This window comes from Bos indicus x Bos taurus, chromosome 2 (assembly GCF_003369695.1).
Source record: "Bos indicus x Bos taurus breed Angus x Brahman F1 hybrid chromosome 2, Bos_hybrid_MaternalHap_v2.0, whole genome shotgun sequence".
Taxonomy (NCBI): Eukaryota; Metazoa; Chordata; class Mammalia; order Artiodactyla; family Bovidae; genus Bos; species Bos indicus x Bos taurus.
This window is the reverse complement of record NC_040077.1, coordinates 59,490,516-59,505,648: the sequence shown is the minus strand read 5'-3', so window position 1 is coordinate 59,505,648 and position 15,133 is coordinate 59,490,516. Positions and strand designations below refer to the sequence as shown.

The window sequence follows — 15,133 nt, the reverse complement described above, 5'->3', positions numbered from 1 at the left end:
CTGAATATTCACTAGAAGGACTGATGCTGAAGCTGAAGTGCCAGTATTTTGGCCATCTGATGCGAACAGACAACACATTGGAAAAGTCCCTGATGCTGGGAGAGGTTGAGGGCAGAAGGAGAAGAGGGCATCAGAGGACGAAATGGTTGGACAGCATTACTGATGCAATGAACATGAATTTGGGCAAACTCTGGGAGATGGTGAGGGACAGGCAGGCCTGGCATGCTGCAGTCTGTGGGGTCGCAAAGAGCTGGACATAACTAGGTGACTGAACAATAACAACTCTCATTTTCAGTGTTATCTAATAAGTCATTAAGATACACATGTTCTTGTGTCTTAAATAATTTTTATGAAATATAAGTTTTTAAATTTCAAAGATGTTTTTACTTATTTACTCATTTTTATTTATTTCTATTTGCTCTAAAAAATGTGGTTTGGGAGAACTCATGTATGATCAATATTTGTTAATGTTCCACTATACTTGAAAAATATTAGCTATTGCCTTTCTTAGGATGCAAGAACATATATGGAAAAATTCAGCTCTACTTATTATAATTTTCAATATTCTTGTGTCCATATTTGTCATCAGCCATTTGAAAAGTTATAGACTTTGGTCTACTAGAGTAAGCTATTACAATTTTATTTCTGTCAGATTCTCCTTGCCTTTATAATTGTGTTTCATTTCTATAGTTTGATACCATAGTATTTAGCACAACAAACTTCATAAATGTTTGCTTCAATAATTTTAATAGATCTTTTTTCATCAAAACATTGCCTTTTTATTCTATTTTTGTCTTCCTGTTGCTTTACTTTCTTTTTATTTGTGTTATCTTTGTGCATATTGTTCTATGCTATTCTCTTTTCAAAAAGACTTCTAAAACAAGTATACATTCATTTTTTGGTTTTTCATAGGACTGTTTAAAATTTATTCTAATTTTTACAAACTGACGACTGTTGTGTTTTATGTTTTAAAAGAAGTATCCTTGAAATTTCAGTTGTTTCCATTGGCTTCATGGGCTATGCCTTTTTCCATGCACTAGAATAATTTAACATTATTATTTTCTTTCATTTTTATAAACAAAATTGAATATATATATTCCTTGATTCTAAACTTCTGAAAAACAGTATATTATGAACCCTGTATATCAAACTACTTAGCTTGCTATATTTCTCCCTAAAACCTATCTGAGTCACTGTGTGCTTAGGTACTCAGTCATGTCCTACTCTTTGCTACCTCATGGATTGGAGCCTACCAGGCTCCTCTGTCCTTGTGATTTGTCAGGCAAGAATACTGGAATGAGTTGCCATTTCCTCCTCCAAGGGATTTTCCTGACCCAGGAATCAAACCAGCATCTCCAGTGTCTCCTGACTTGCAGGCAGATTCTTTACCCACTGAGCCATTGCTGCTGCTAAATCGCTTCAGTCCTGTCCGACTCTGTGCGACCTCATAGACGGAAGCCAACCAGACTCCCCCGTCCCTGGGATTCTCCAGGCAAGAACACTGGAGTGGGTTGCCATTTCCTTCTCCAATGCATGAAAGTGAAAAGTGAAAGTGAAGTCACTCAGTCATGTCCAACTCTTTGCGACCCCATGGACTGCAGCCTCCCAGGCTCCTCCGCCCATGGGATTTTCCAGAGGAAGCCCCAATTGTCATTATGATCTTATCTGATATTATACATATACTAGATGATTTTGTCAGTTTCTGTGTCTCACATAATCATATATTATTTGTAGATGTCTACGTAGGAAATGTTAGTCTTTTTCTCTTTTTTATTAGACCATTTTTGCTTTTAAGTGCATGTTACTCTTGTTCTAGTTATAAATATCACCTCAAGCAAGTTGAAATGATACCTCATTTTTCTGTTTGCTTCATTTTAACAAAATTTCAAGTGCTTCAGTGTATTCTAAGGCCATTACCATTTTTCCTACATTTTACTTCTCATTTTCACCTATTGCCAGATACTTTTTTGTCCATGTTGCATTGTTCTGTTACCCACTGTTAGATGGTTTAGGTTTTTACATGGGCATTTTCCTCTTCCAATTCTAGGACTTCTTTTTAACTTTCCATGTTATATTAGAGTATAGCCAATTAACAATGCTGTGTGAGTTTCAGGTGGACAGTAAAGGGACTTAGCCATACATATGCATGTATCGATTCTCCCCCAGATTCCCCTTCGCATCCAGGCTGCATATAATGCAGAGCAGTTCCCTGTGCTAGTAGGTTCTTGCTGTCTAGGACATTTTCAGTAATCTTTACAAATTAAAATGCACAAAATTTAAAGCTACAATTTTATGCCTTTTTACTTTTTATACATCTGACTAAAAACCAAACACATCAAAATACAGGCTGATTTTAGCACCCTTCAGTCAGTTCAGTTGCTCAGTCCTGTCCAACACTTTGTGACCCCTGTCTAGTCAAGCCTATGGTTTTTCCAGTGGTCATGTAAGGATGTGAGAGTTGGACTGTGAAGAAAGCTGAGCACTGACAAATTGATGCTTTTGAACTGTGGTGTTAGAGAAGACTCTTGAGAGTCCCTTGGACTGCAAGAAGATCCAACCAGTCCATTCTAAAGATCAGCCCTGGGTATTCTTTGGAAGGAATGATGCTAAAGCTGAAACTCTAGTACTTTGGCCACCTCATGTGAAGAGTTGACTCATTGGAAAAGACTCTGATGCTGGGAGGGATTGGGGGCAGGAGGAGAAGGGGGCTACAGAGGATGAGATGGCTGGATGGCATCACCAACTCGATGGATGTGAGTTTGAGTGAACTCCGGGATTTGGTGATGGACAGGGAGGCCTGGTGTGCTGCAATTCATGGGGTCTCAAAGAGTCGGACATGACTGAGCGACTGAACTGAACTGAAACTGAATTGAACTGCAGTATGCCAGATTCCCTGTCCATCACTAACTCCAAGAGCTTGCTCAAACTCGTGTCCATCAAGTTGGTAATGCCATCCAACCATCTCATTGTCTGGCGTCCCCTTCTCCTCCTGCCTTCAATCTTTCCCAGCATCAGGGACTTTTCCAATGAGTCAGTTCTTTGCATCAGGTCACCAAAGTATTGGAGCTTCAGCTTCAGCATCAGTCCTTCTAATGAATATTTAGGACTGATTTCTTTTAGGATTGACTGGTTGGATCTCCTTGCAGTCCAAGGGACTCTCAAGAGTCTTCTCCAACACCACAATTCAAAAGCATTGATTCTTCAGTGCTCAGCTTTCTTTATGGTCCAACTCTCACATCCATACATGACTACTGGAAAAACCACAGCTTTGACTAGACAGATCTTTACTTTTCAGTATATATGCAGAGTTCCCTGCCCCAACTTAGTCACTCTCTGTATTTCTTTCACACATTTTACTTTTGTCTTCTTGTAGTAAGAATAATGTAATATCTACTCTTTTATATGTGAAATTATTAGCTCAATAGTATGTCTTTTACATTATATAAATGGAATCACACAATATATGCGTGTGATTAGCTTATTTTGCTCAATATGTCTTTGATATTTATAAGTGTTGGTGAGAAGGTCAGTAGTTTTTCCTTTTTGTTGCTTAATAGTATTTTATTATAGGCATAATTTATTTTCAATTCTCTTGTTAGTAGACATTTGGGTCATTTTCAATTTAGGACTATTATGAATATAGCTTCTTTGAGTATTCTATGAATCATTTGTGGATGTATGCACTCATTTTTCTTGAGTACATATTGAGGAAAGAAATAGCTGGACCATAGAATAGGAGTATATTAAGAGAAATGGTCCTGGTGGCTCAGAGGTTAAAGCGTCTGCCTGCAATGCAGGAGACCTGGGTTCGATCCCTGGGTCAGGAAGATCCCCCTGGAGAAGGAAATGGCAACCCACTCCAGTACTCTTGCCTGGAGAATCCCATGGATAGAGGACCATGGTGGGCTACAGTCCACAGAGTCACAAAAAGTCGGACATGACTGAACGACTTCACTTTCACTTTCTTTCACTTTCAAGAGGAATGGTCAGACAATTTTTGAAGTTATAGAATTATTTTAGATTAATTTCAGCAATATGTGAAAGTTTTAATTCTAATACATCCTCATCTACACTTGAAGTTTTGGGTGTTTTTTTTTCATTCTTTTTTAATTTTTTTTTTTTATTGAAGTATAATTGCTTTACAGAATTTTGTTGTTTTCTATCAAACCTCAACATGAATCATCCACAGGTATACATATATCCCCTCTTTTCTGAACCTCCCTCCCATCTCCCACCCCATCACACCCCTCTAGATTGATCCAGAGCCCCTGTTTGAGTTTCCTGAGCCATACAGCAAATTCCCATTGGCTATCTGTTTTACATATGGTAACATAAGTTTCCATGTTACTCTTTCCATACATCTCATCCTCTCCTCCCCTCTCCCCATGTCCATAATTCTATTCTCTATGTCTGTTTCTCCATTGCTGCCCTAAAAATAAATCTTTAGTGCCATTTTTCTAGATTCAGTATATATGCGTTAGAATATGATATTTATCTTTCTCTTTCTGACTCACTTCACTCTGTATAATAGGTTCTAGGTTCACCCAACTCATCAGAACTGACTCAAATGCATTCCTTTTTATGGCTGAGTAATATTCCATTGTGTATGTGTACCACCACTTCTTTATCCATTCATCTGTCTATGGACATCTAGGTTGCTTCCATGTTCTAGCTATTATAAATAGTCCTGCAGTGAACAATAGGATACATGTGTCTTTTTCAATTTTGGTTTCCTCAGCGTATATGCCTAGGAGTGGGATTGCTGGGTCATATGGTGGTTTTATTCCTAGTTTTTAAGGAATCTCTGTACCGTCCTCCATAGTGGCTGTATCAATTTACATTCCCACCAACAGTGCAAGAGTGTTCCCTTTTCTCCACACCCTCTCCAGCATTTATTGTTTGTAAACCTTTTGATGATGGCCATTCTGACCCGTGTAAGGAGATATCTCATTGTGGTTTTGATGTGCATTTCTCTAATAATGAGCAATGTTAAGGATCTTTTCATGTGTTTGTTAGCCATCTGTATGTCTTCTTTGGAGAAATGTCTGTTTAGGTCTTTTTCCCACTTTTTGATTGGGTTGTTTGTTTTCCTAGTATTGAGTTGTATTAGCTGCTTTTATATTTTGGAAATTAATCCTTTGTCAATTGTTTCATTTGCTGTTATTTTCTCCCATTCCTAGGGCTGTCTTTCCATCTTGCTTATAGTTTCCTTTGCTGTGCAAAAGCTTTTAAGTTTAATCAGGTCCCACTTGTTTACTTTTGTTTTTATTTCCATTACTCTAGGAAGTGGGTCATAGAAGATCTTGCTTTGATTTATGTCATCTAGTGTTCTGGCTATGTTTTCCTCTAAGAGTTTTATAGTTTCTGGTCTTACATTTAGGTCTTTAATCCATTTTGAATTTATCTTTGTGTATGGTATTAGGAAGTGTTCTGATTTCACTCTTTTGCATGTAGCTGTCCAGTTTTCCTAGCACCATTTATTGAAGAGGCTGTCTTTGCCCCATTGTATATTCTTGCCTCCTTTGTCAAAAATAAGTTACCCATAGGTGCCTGGGTTTAGGTCTGGGCTTTCTGTCTTGTTCCATTTTTCTATGTTTCTGTTTTTGTGCCAGTATCATACTGTCTTGATGACTGTAGCTTTGTATATAATCTGAAGTCAGGAAGGTTGATTCCTCCAGCTCCATTCTTCCTTCTCAATACTACTTTGGCTATTCAGGGTCTTTTGTGTTTCCATATGAATTGTGAAATTTTTTGTTCTAGTTCTTTGAAAAATGCTATTGGTAATTTGATAGGGTTGCATTGAATCTGTAGATTGCATTTGGTAGTATAGGCATTTTCACAATATTGATTCTTCCTACGCAGGAACATGGAATAACTCTCAATCTGTTTATGTCATCTTTGATGTCTTTCTGTGTATATCTTTTTGATTTTCTGTGTACAGTTTGTTTGTCTCCTTAGGTAAATTTATTCCTAGATATTTAATTCTTTTTGTTGTAATGGTGAATGGGATTGATTCCCTAATTTCTCTTTCTGATTTTTCACTGTTAATATATAGAAATGCAAGTGATTTCTCCATATTGATTTTGTATCCTGCAACTGCACCAAATTCACTGATTAGCTCTAGTAATTTTCCGATACTATCTTCAGGGTTTTCTATGTACAGTATCATGTCATCTGCAAACAGTAAGAGCTTTACTTCTTTTCTGATCTGAATTCCTTTTATTTCTTTTTCTTCTCTGATTGCTGTAGCTAGGACTTCCAGAACTATGTTGAATAATAGTGGTGAAAGTGGACACCCTTGTCCTGTTCCTGATCTTAGGGGGCATGCTTTCAGTTTTTCACCATTGAGAATAATGTTTCCTGTGCTGCTGGTGCTAAGTCACTTCAGTCGTGTCCGACTCTGTGCAACCCCATAGACAGCAGCCCACCAGGCTCCCCTGTCCCTGGGATTCTCCAGGCAAGAACACTGGAGTGGGTTGCCATTTCCTTCTGCATGAAAGTGAAAAGTGAAAGTGAAGTCACTCAGTCATGTCCGACTCTTCTCACCCCATGGACTGCAGCCCACCAGGCTTCTCTGCCCATGGGATTTTCCAGGCAAGAGTACTGGAGTCGGGTGCCATTGCCTTCCTGTAGGCTTATCATATATGGCCTTTACTATGTTGAGGTAGGTTCCGTCTATGCCCATTTTTTGAAGAGTTTTAGTCATAAATCGGTGCTGAATTTTGTCAAAGTCTTTTTCTGCATCTATTGAGATTATCATATGGTTTTTATCTTTCAATTTGTTAATATAGTGTATTGCATTGATTAATTTGCATATATTGAAGAATCCTTGCATTCCTAGAATAAACCCAGCTTGATCATGGTATATGAGCTTTTTGATGTGTTGCTGAATTCTGTTTGCTAAAATTTTGTTGAGGACTTTTGCATCTATGTTCATCAGTGATATTGGGTGTAGTTTTCTTTTTTTGTGTTGTCATTGCTTGGTTTGGTATCAGGGTGATGCTGGCCTCATAGAATGAGTTTGGAAGTGTTCCTTCCTCTGCAATTTTTTGAAAGAGTTTTAGGATAGGCATTAGCTCTTCTCTGAATGTTTAATAGAATTCTCCTGTGAAGCCATCTGGTCCTGGGCTTTTGTTTTTTGGAAGATTTTTGCTCACAGCTTCAGTTTCAGTACTTGTAATTGGGTTGTTCATAATTTCTATTTCTTCCTGGTTCAGTCTTGGAAGATTGAACTTTTCTAAGAATATATCCATTTCTTCCAGGTTATCCATTTTATTACCATATAGTTATTCATAATAGTCTCCTATAATCCTTCGTATTTCTCTGTTGTCTGTTGTAACCTCTCCTTTTTCATTTCTAATTTTGTTGATTTGATTCCTCTTTTTTTCTTGATGAGTCTGGCTAAAGGCTTGTCAGTTTTGTTTATCTTCTTAAAGAACCAGTTTTTAGTTTTATTAATCTTTACTATTGTTTCTTTCATTTCTTTTTATTTTATTTCAGCTTGGATCTTTATGATTTCTTTCCTTCTACGAATTTTGGCGGGGTCGGGGGGGGGAGTTGTTCTTTTTCCAGTTGTTTTAGGTGTAAAGGTAGGTTTGTCTATTTGATGTTTTCTTGTTTTTTGAGGTAGGATTGTATTGCTATAAACTTCCCTCTTAGAATTACTTTCACTGCATCTCATGTTTTGAGTTGTCGTGTTTTTATTGTCATTTGTTTCTAGAAATTTTTTGATTTTCCTTTTGATTTCTTCAGTAAGCTGTTGGTTATTTAAGAAATATGTTGTTTAATCTCCATGCGTTTGTGTTTTTTACAGTTTTTTTCTTGTAATTGATATCTAGTCTCATAGCATTGTGATTGGAGAAGATGCTTGATATGATTTCAGTTTTCTTAAATGTACTGAGGTTTGATTTGTGACCCAAGATGTGGTCTATCCTGGAGAATGTTCCATGTGCACTTGAGAAGAAGGTGTATTCTTCTGCATTTGGATGAAATGTCTTGACAATATCAATGAGATCCAGATCATCTAATGCATCATTTAAGACTTGTGTTTCCTTATTAATTTTCTGTTTTGATGATCTGTCCATTGGTGTGAGTGGGTGTTAAAGTCTTCTACTATTATTGTGTTACTTTCAGTTTCTCCTTTTATGTCTGTTAGTGTTTGTCTTATGTATTGAGGTGCTCCTATGTTGGGTGCATAGATATTTATAATTGTTATGTCTTCCTCTTGGGTTGATACCTTGATCATTATGTAGTGTCTTTCCTTATCTCTTGTAATCTTCTTTATTTTAAGGTCTATTTGTCTGAGATGAGGATTGCTACTCCAGCTTTCTTTTGCTTCCCATTTGCACGGGATATATTTTTCCATCCTCTTACCTTCAGTCTATATGTGTCTTTAGATCTGAAGTGGGTTTCTTGTAGACAGCATATATATGGGTCTTGTTTTTGTATCCATTCAGCCAGTCTGTATTTTGGTTGGAGCATTTATCCATTTACATTTAAAGTAATTGTTGATATATATGTTCCTATTGCCATTTTCTTAATTGTTTGGGGTTGATTTTATAGATCTTTTTTCTTCTCTTGTATTTCTTGACTATGTAAGTCTGTTTAACATTTGTTGGAAAGTTGTTTTGGTGGTACTGAATTTTCTTAACTTTTGCTTGTCTGAAAAGCTTTTTATTTCTCCATAAATTCTGAATGAGATCCTTGCCAGATACTGTACTCTTGGTTGTAGATTTTTCCCTTTTAATACTTTAAATATATTCTGCATTCCCTTCTGCCCTGCAGAATTTCTGCTGAAAGATCAGCTGTTAAGCATATGGGGTTTCCCTTGTATGTTACTTGTTGCTTCTCCTTTGCTGCTTTTAGTATTCTTTCTTTGTGGTTAGTCTTTGTTAGTTTGATTAGTATGTGTCTTGGTATATTTCTCCTTAGGTTTATCCTGTGTGGGACTCTTTGTGCCTCTTGGACTTGACTATTTCCTTTTCCATGTTGGGAAATTTTCAACTATAATCTCTTCAAAAAATTTCTCATACCCTTTCTTTTTCTCTTCTTCTTCTGCTGATGCTGCTGCTAAGTCACTTCAGTTGTGTCCAACTCTGTGCGACCCCATAGATGGCAGCCCACCAGGCTCCCCCATCCCTGGGATTCTCCAGGTAAGAACACTGGAGTGGGTTGCCATTTCCTTCTCCAATGCATGAAAGTGAAAAGTGAACGTGAAGTCGCTCAATTGTGTCCAACTCTTTGCAACCCCATGGACTGCAGCCTACCAGGCTCCTCCGTCCATGGGAGTTTCCAGGCAAGAGTACTGGAGTGGGTTGCCATTGCATTTTCTTCTTCTGGGACCCTTATAATTTGAATGTTGGTGCATTTGATATTGTCCCAGAGGTCTCTGAGACTATCCTCGGTTCTTTTCATTCTTATTTACTTTATTCTGCTCTTCAGAAGTTATTTCCACCATTTTATCTTCCAGCTCACTGATTCATTCTTCTGCTTCAGATATTCTACTATTGATTCCTTGTAGAGTATTTTTAATTTCAGTGACTGTGTTGTTTGTCTCTGTATGTTTATTCTTTAATTCTTTTAGGTCTTTGTTAATTGATTCTTGCATTTTTTCCATTTTGTTTTCAAGGTGTTTGATCATCTTTGCTATCATTATTCTGAATGCTTTTTCAGGTAGTTTGCTTTTTTCCTCTTCAGTTATTTGGACTTCTGTGTTTCTAGTTTGTTCCTTCATTTGTGTAGTATTTCTCTGCCTTTTCATTATTTATTTTTTTTAACTAATTGTGTTTGAGGTCTCCTTTTCCCAGGCTTCAAGTTTGAATTCTTTCTTCCTTTTGGTTTCTGCCCTCCTAAGGTTGGTCCAGTGGTTTGTGTAAGTTCCATATAGGGTGAGATTTGTGCTGAGTTTTTTTGGTTTGTTTTTCCTCTGATAGGCAAGGCTGAGTGAGGTGGTAATCCTGTCTGTTGATTATTGGGTTTGTATTTTTGTTTTGTTCGTTGTTTAGGGGAGGTGTCCTGCACAGGGTGCTACCAGTGGTTGGATGATGCTGGTCTTGTATTCAAATGGTTCCCTTTGTGTGAGTTCTCACTATCTGGTACACCCTAGGATTAGTTTTCTGGTTGTCTAGGGTCTTGGAGTTGGTGCTGTCACTCCAAAGGCTCAGGGCATGATCTCTCCAAAACACCAGCCTAGGTCCAATCTACCAAGAGGAATTTCACCTGAAATGAAAGGGCCTTTACTTGAGTTCCAAAAGCTAGGGCACAAGAACCCAATGGAGATCTCTGACTCAGTGGAAACTCAATATTGCCTGCCACATGGACAGGCCTCCTTGGATGGCAACAGATGACTAGAGGGTCTGTCCTTGGCAGTGGTCAGGAGAACTCTCTTTCATGCTTAAATTTTAGATATTCCATTGGGCTTGTAGTAATATCTCATGATTTTAATTTGCATTTCTCTGAAGACTAATAATAATTAATAACTTCTCATAGGCTTATGGCCATTTAGATATCTTATTTGTAAAATAACTGTTCAAATCATTTAAATATTTGTTTTTTAAATTTTTGATTTATTTTGTGGGTAGGGGAAGTGGTTTATTCCTCCTATATTTACTGAGAAATGATTAGCAAATATCATTGTATAAGTTTAAAGGTATATAATGTAATAATTTGATATGCATATATATTGTGAAATGAGTTCCACAATAAGGTTAGGTAACACATCCTTCAACTCATATAAATACCTTTCTAGCTTTATGGTGAGAACATGTAACACCTACTATTTTAGCAAATTTCAAGTGTACAACACATTATTATTAACTATGGTTATCATGCTATATATTAAATCCCCAGAACTTATTTATTTGTAAATGAAAGTTTGTACCTTTGACCAATATTTCTCTGCTTTTCCTACTTCCTAGCCCATGGCAACCACTATTCAATTCTGTTTTTATAAATTTTTGACATTTTTTATTCCACATATAAATGACATCATACAGTATTTTTATTTTTCTGTATATAACTTATTTCACTTAGCATAATGCCCTCAAGTTTCATCCATGTTATTGCATATGGCAGGATTGTCTTTTTTAAGGCTGAATAATATTACATTTTATATATGTGTATATATATATTATATGGCCTTCCCAGGTAGTTCTAGCTGTAAAGAACCCGACGTGCCTACCAATACAGGAAACATAAGAGACATGGTTCATTTCCTGGGTTGGGAAGATCCAATGGAGAAGAGCATGGCAAATCTTTCCAATATTCTTGCCTGGAGAATCCCATGGACAGAGGGGTCTGTCGGAGTACAGTCCATGGGGTGCAAAGAGTTGGACACAACTGAAGCAACTTCGCAAGCACACATATGTATATACTGCCTTTTCTTTATCCATCTGTCGACTGACACTGGCTATTTCCATATCTTGGCTGTTATGAATAATACTACAATGAAAATCGAGATACATATAACCTCTTCAAGATAGCAATTTCACTTCCTTTGGTTGTATACCTAGATATGAGATTGCTGAATATTATAGTAGTACTGTTTTAAATTGTTTGAGGTACCTCTCTACTATTTTCCATAATAGCTTTAGCAATGTACGTTTTCAGTGACAGTGCGCAATGCCCAATGGTTTTCTCCACATCCTTGCTAACACTTGTTATTGCTTGTATTTTTGATGGTAACCATTCTAGCAGCTAATAAATGATATTTCATTGTGATTTTGATTTGCATTTTCCTAATGTAACATCTGGGAGAAGGCAATGGCACCCCACTCCAGTACTGTTGCCCAGAAAATCCCATGGATGGAGGAGCCTGGTAGGCTGCAGTCCATGGGGTCGCTAAGAGTCGGACACGACTGAGCGACTTCACTTTGACTTTTCACTTTCATACACTGGAGAAGGAAATGGCAACCCACTCCAGTGTTCTTGCCTGGAGAATCCCATGGACGGAGAAGCCTGGTAGGCTGTAGTCCACGGGGTCACACAGAGTCGGACACGACTGAAGCGACTTAGTAGTAGTAGTAGTAGTAGTAGTAGTAATGTAACATCTCTACAGATGTTATGCATCTTTTCCTATAGCTGTTGGCCATTTGTATGTCATTTTTAGAAAAGATATCTAGTTGGGTTCTTTACCCTTTTTAATTGGATTATTTGATTTTTTGCTACTGAGTTGTATGAGCTATCTTTAAACTTATGTATGACTTGCAAATATTTTAGTCAATCCTATGTGTTGGCTTCTCATTTTGTTGATTGTTTCTTTTGTTGTACTCTGTTTTGTTATCAGGGTAATCCTGGCCTTTTAAATTGATTTTGGAAGTATTCCCTACTCTTCTATTTTTTGAGAGTTTGAGAAGGATTGGAATGAATTTGTCTTTAAATATTTGCTAGGATTTTCTGGGTATGCCATCTGGTCCTAGGGTTTTCTGTGTTGGGAAGTTTCTGATTCTTGATTCCATCTCTTTATTGATGTTTGGTCTATTCAGTTTCTATTTCTTCATGATCCAGTCATGGTAGATTGTATGTTTCTAGGAATTTATCTGTTTCTTCTAAGTCGTCTAATTTATTGACATGTAATTGTTAATAGTTGGCCTTTATGATCCTTTTGTATTTCTATGGTATCAGTTGTAAATCTTTTTTTTCATGTTAAAATTTATTTGAGTCCTCTATCTTTTTTTCCTTGATGATCCTCTCTAAAGGTTTGTAAGTTTTTAAATCCTCTTGAATAACCAAGTCTTATTTTTCCTGATATTGTTTTTATTCTCTACTTATTTCTGCTCTCATCTTTATTATTTCCTTCCTTTTTGCTAACTTTAGGCTTAGTCTATTCTTTTTGTAGTTCTTTGAGTGTAATGGTAGGTTATTTATTTGAGGTTTTCTTTCCTTTTTTTTTTTTTTTAGTGTAACCTTTTATAGTTATAAACTTCCCTCTTAGAACTGCTTTTGTTGAATCCCATACATTTTCTTTTTTTAAAAAAACATTTTGGTAGGCTATGTTTCCATTTTATTTGTCTCAAAATATTCTTGGATTTTCCTTTTGATTTCGTCTTTAACCCATTGATCATTCAGGAAGGGGTTGTTTCATTATGACATACTGTGAATTTTCCACCTTTTCTCATGGTACTGGTTTTTAGTTTCATACTATTGTGTAGGAAAAAATAGTTGATATAATTTAAATTTTCCTGAATTTGTTTGGACTTGTTTTATGGCTTAACATGATCTCTTCTGAAAAATATTCTGTTGAAAATTGAGAATAATGTATATGCTACTGCAGCTAAGTGATATGTTTATATATGTCTGTTAGGTCCATTTTGCCTATGATACTGTTTAAATTCACCATTTACATTTTCACTATCTGTCTGAATGCCTGTCCGTTTGATAGTAGAGTATTAAAAGTGAAAGTCACTCAGTTGTGTCTGACTCTTTGTGACCCCATGGACTATACAATCCATGGGATTCTCCAGGCCAGAATACTGGAGTGGGTAGCTTGCCCCTTCTCCAGGGGATCTTCCCAACCCAGGGATCAAACCCAGGTCTCCTACATTGCAGGCAGATTCTTTACCAGCTGAGCAGCAAGGGAAGCCCAAGTTCCTTACTCTTACTATATGCTATTTATTTTCCTTTTAGTTCTGTAGGTATTTGCTTTATATATTTAGGTGCTCTGTTGTTAGGTGCATACTTATAATTCTTTCATCTTCTTGATGAATTGATCCATTTATTATTCTATAATGACGATCGTTGTCTCCTGTGACTGTTTTTAACTTATAGGCCACTTTGTCTGACATAAGTATAGTCACTTCTGCCCTCTTCTGGTTTCCATTTTCTTGGAATCTTTTTCTTCCTTTCGTTTTCAACAAATGTGTATTCTTAAAGCTAAAATGACTCTCTTATAGGCAGCATATTGTTGGATTTTTAAAATCTCCTTTCAATTATTCTGTGGTTTTTGATTTAGAGAATTTAATCTGCTTCAGTTCAGTTCAGTTCAGTCGCTCTGTAGTGTCCGACTCTTTGCGACCTCACGAATCGTAGCACGCCAGGCCTCCTTGTCCATCACCAACTCCCGGAGTTCACTCAGACTCACGTCCATCCAGTCAGCGATGCCATCCAGCCATCTCATCCTCTGTTGTCCCCTTCTCCTCCTGCCTCCAATCCCTCCCAGCATCAGAGTCTTCTCCAATGAGTCAACTCTTCGCATGAGGTGGCCAAAGGACTGGAGTTTCAGCTTTAGCATCATTCCTTCCAAAGCAATCCCAGGGCTGATCTCCTTCAGTATGGACTGGTTGGATCTCCTTGCAGTCCAAGGGACTCTCAAGAGTCTTCTCCAACACCACAGTTCAAAAGCATCAATTCTTCGATGCATAGCTTTCTTCACAGTCCAACTCTCACATCCATACATGACCACAGGAAAAACCAAAGCCTTGACTAGACGGAATTTTGTTGGCAAAGTAATGTCTCTGCTTTTGAATATATTATCTAAGTTGGTCATAACTTTCCTTCTAAGGAGTAAGCGTCTTTTAGTTTCATGGCTGCAGTCACCATCTGCAGTGATTTTGGAGCCCCCAAAAATAAAGTCTGACACTGTTTCCCCATTTATTTCCCATGAAGTGATGGGACCAGGTGCCATGATATTCGTTTTCTGAATGTTGAGCTTTAAGCCAACTTTTTCACTCTCCTCTTTCACTTTCATCAAGTGGTTTTTTAGTTCCTCTTCACTTTCTGCCATAAGGGTGGTGTCATCTGCATATCTGAGGTTATTGATATTTCTCCCAGCAATCTTGATTCCAGCTTGTGTTTCTTCCAGTCCAGTGTTTCTCATGATGTACTCTGCATATAAGTTAAATAAGCAGGGAGACAATATACAGCCTTGACGTACTCCTTTTCCTATTTGGAACCAGTCTGTTGTTTCATGTCCAGTTCTAACTGTTGCTTCCTGACCTGCATACAGATTTCTCAAGAGGCTTATGTTTGGTCAAAGTGAAAGCGTTAGTTGCTCAGTCATGTCCTACTCTTTGTGACCCCATGGACTGTAATCTGCCCTGTTCGTCTGACCACGAAATTCTCCAGGCAAGATGACTGGAGTGGGTTGCCATTCCCTTCTCCAGTGGATCTTTCCACCCCAGGCATTGAATCCAGAACT

At 37.4% G+C, this 15,133-nt stretch overlaps 1 protein-coding gene across 2 annotated transcripts in view; it reads left to right on the top strand.

Annotated features, from left to right (window-relative positions):
- THSD7B (thrombospondin type 1 domain containing 7B) overlaps positions 1-15,133 on the top strand; it is a 1,076,713-nt gene that overhangs the window by 965,674 nt on the left and 95,906 nt on the right. The window lies entirely within an intron of this gene.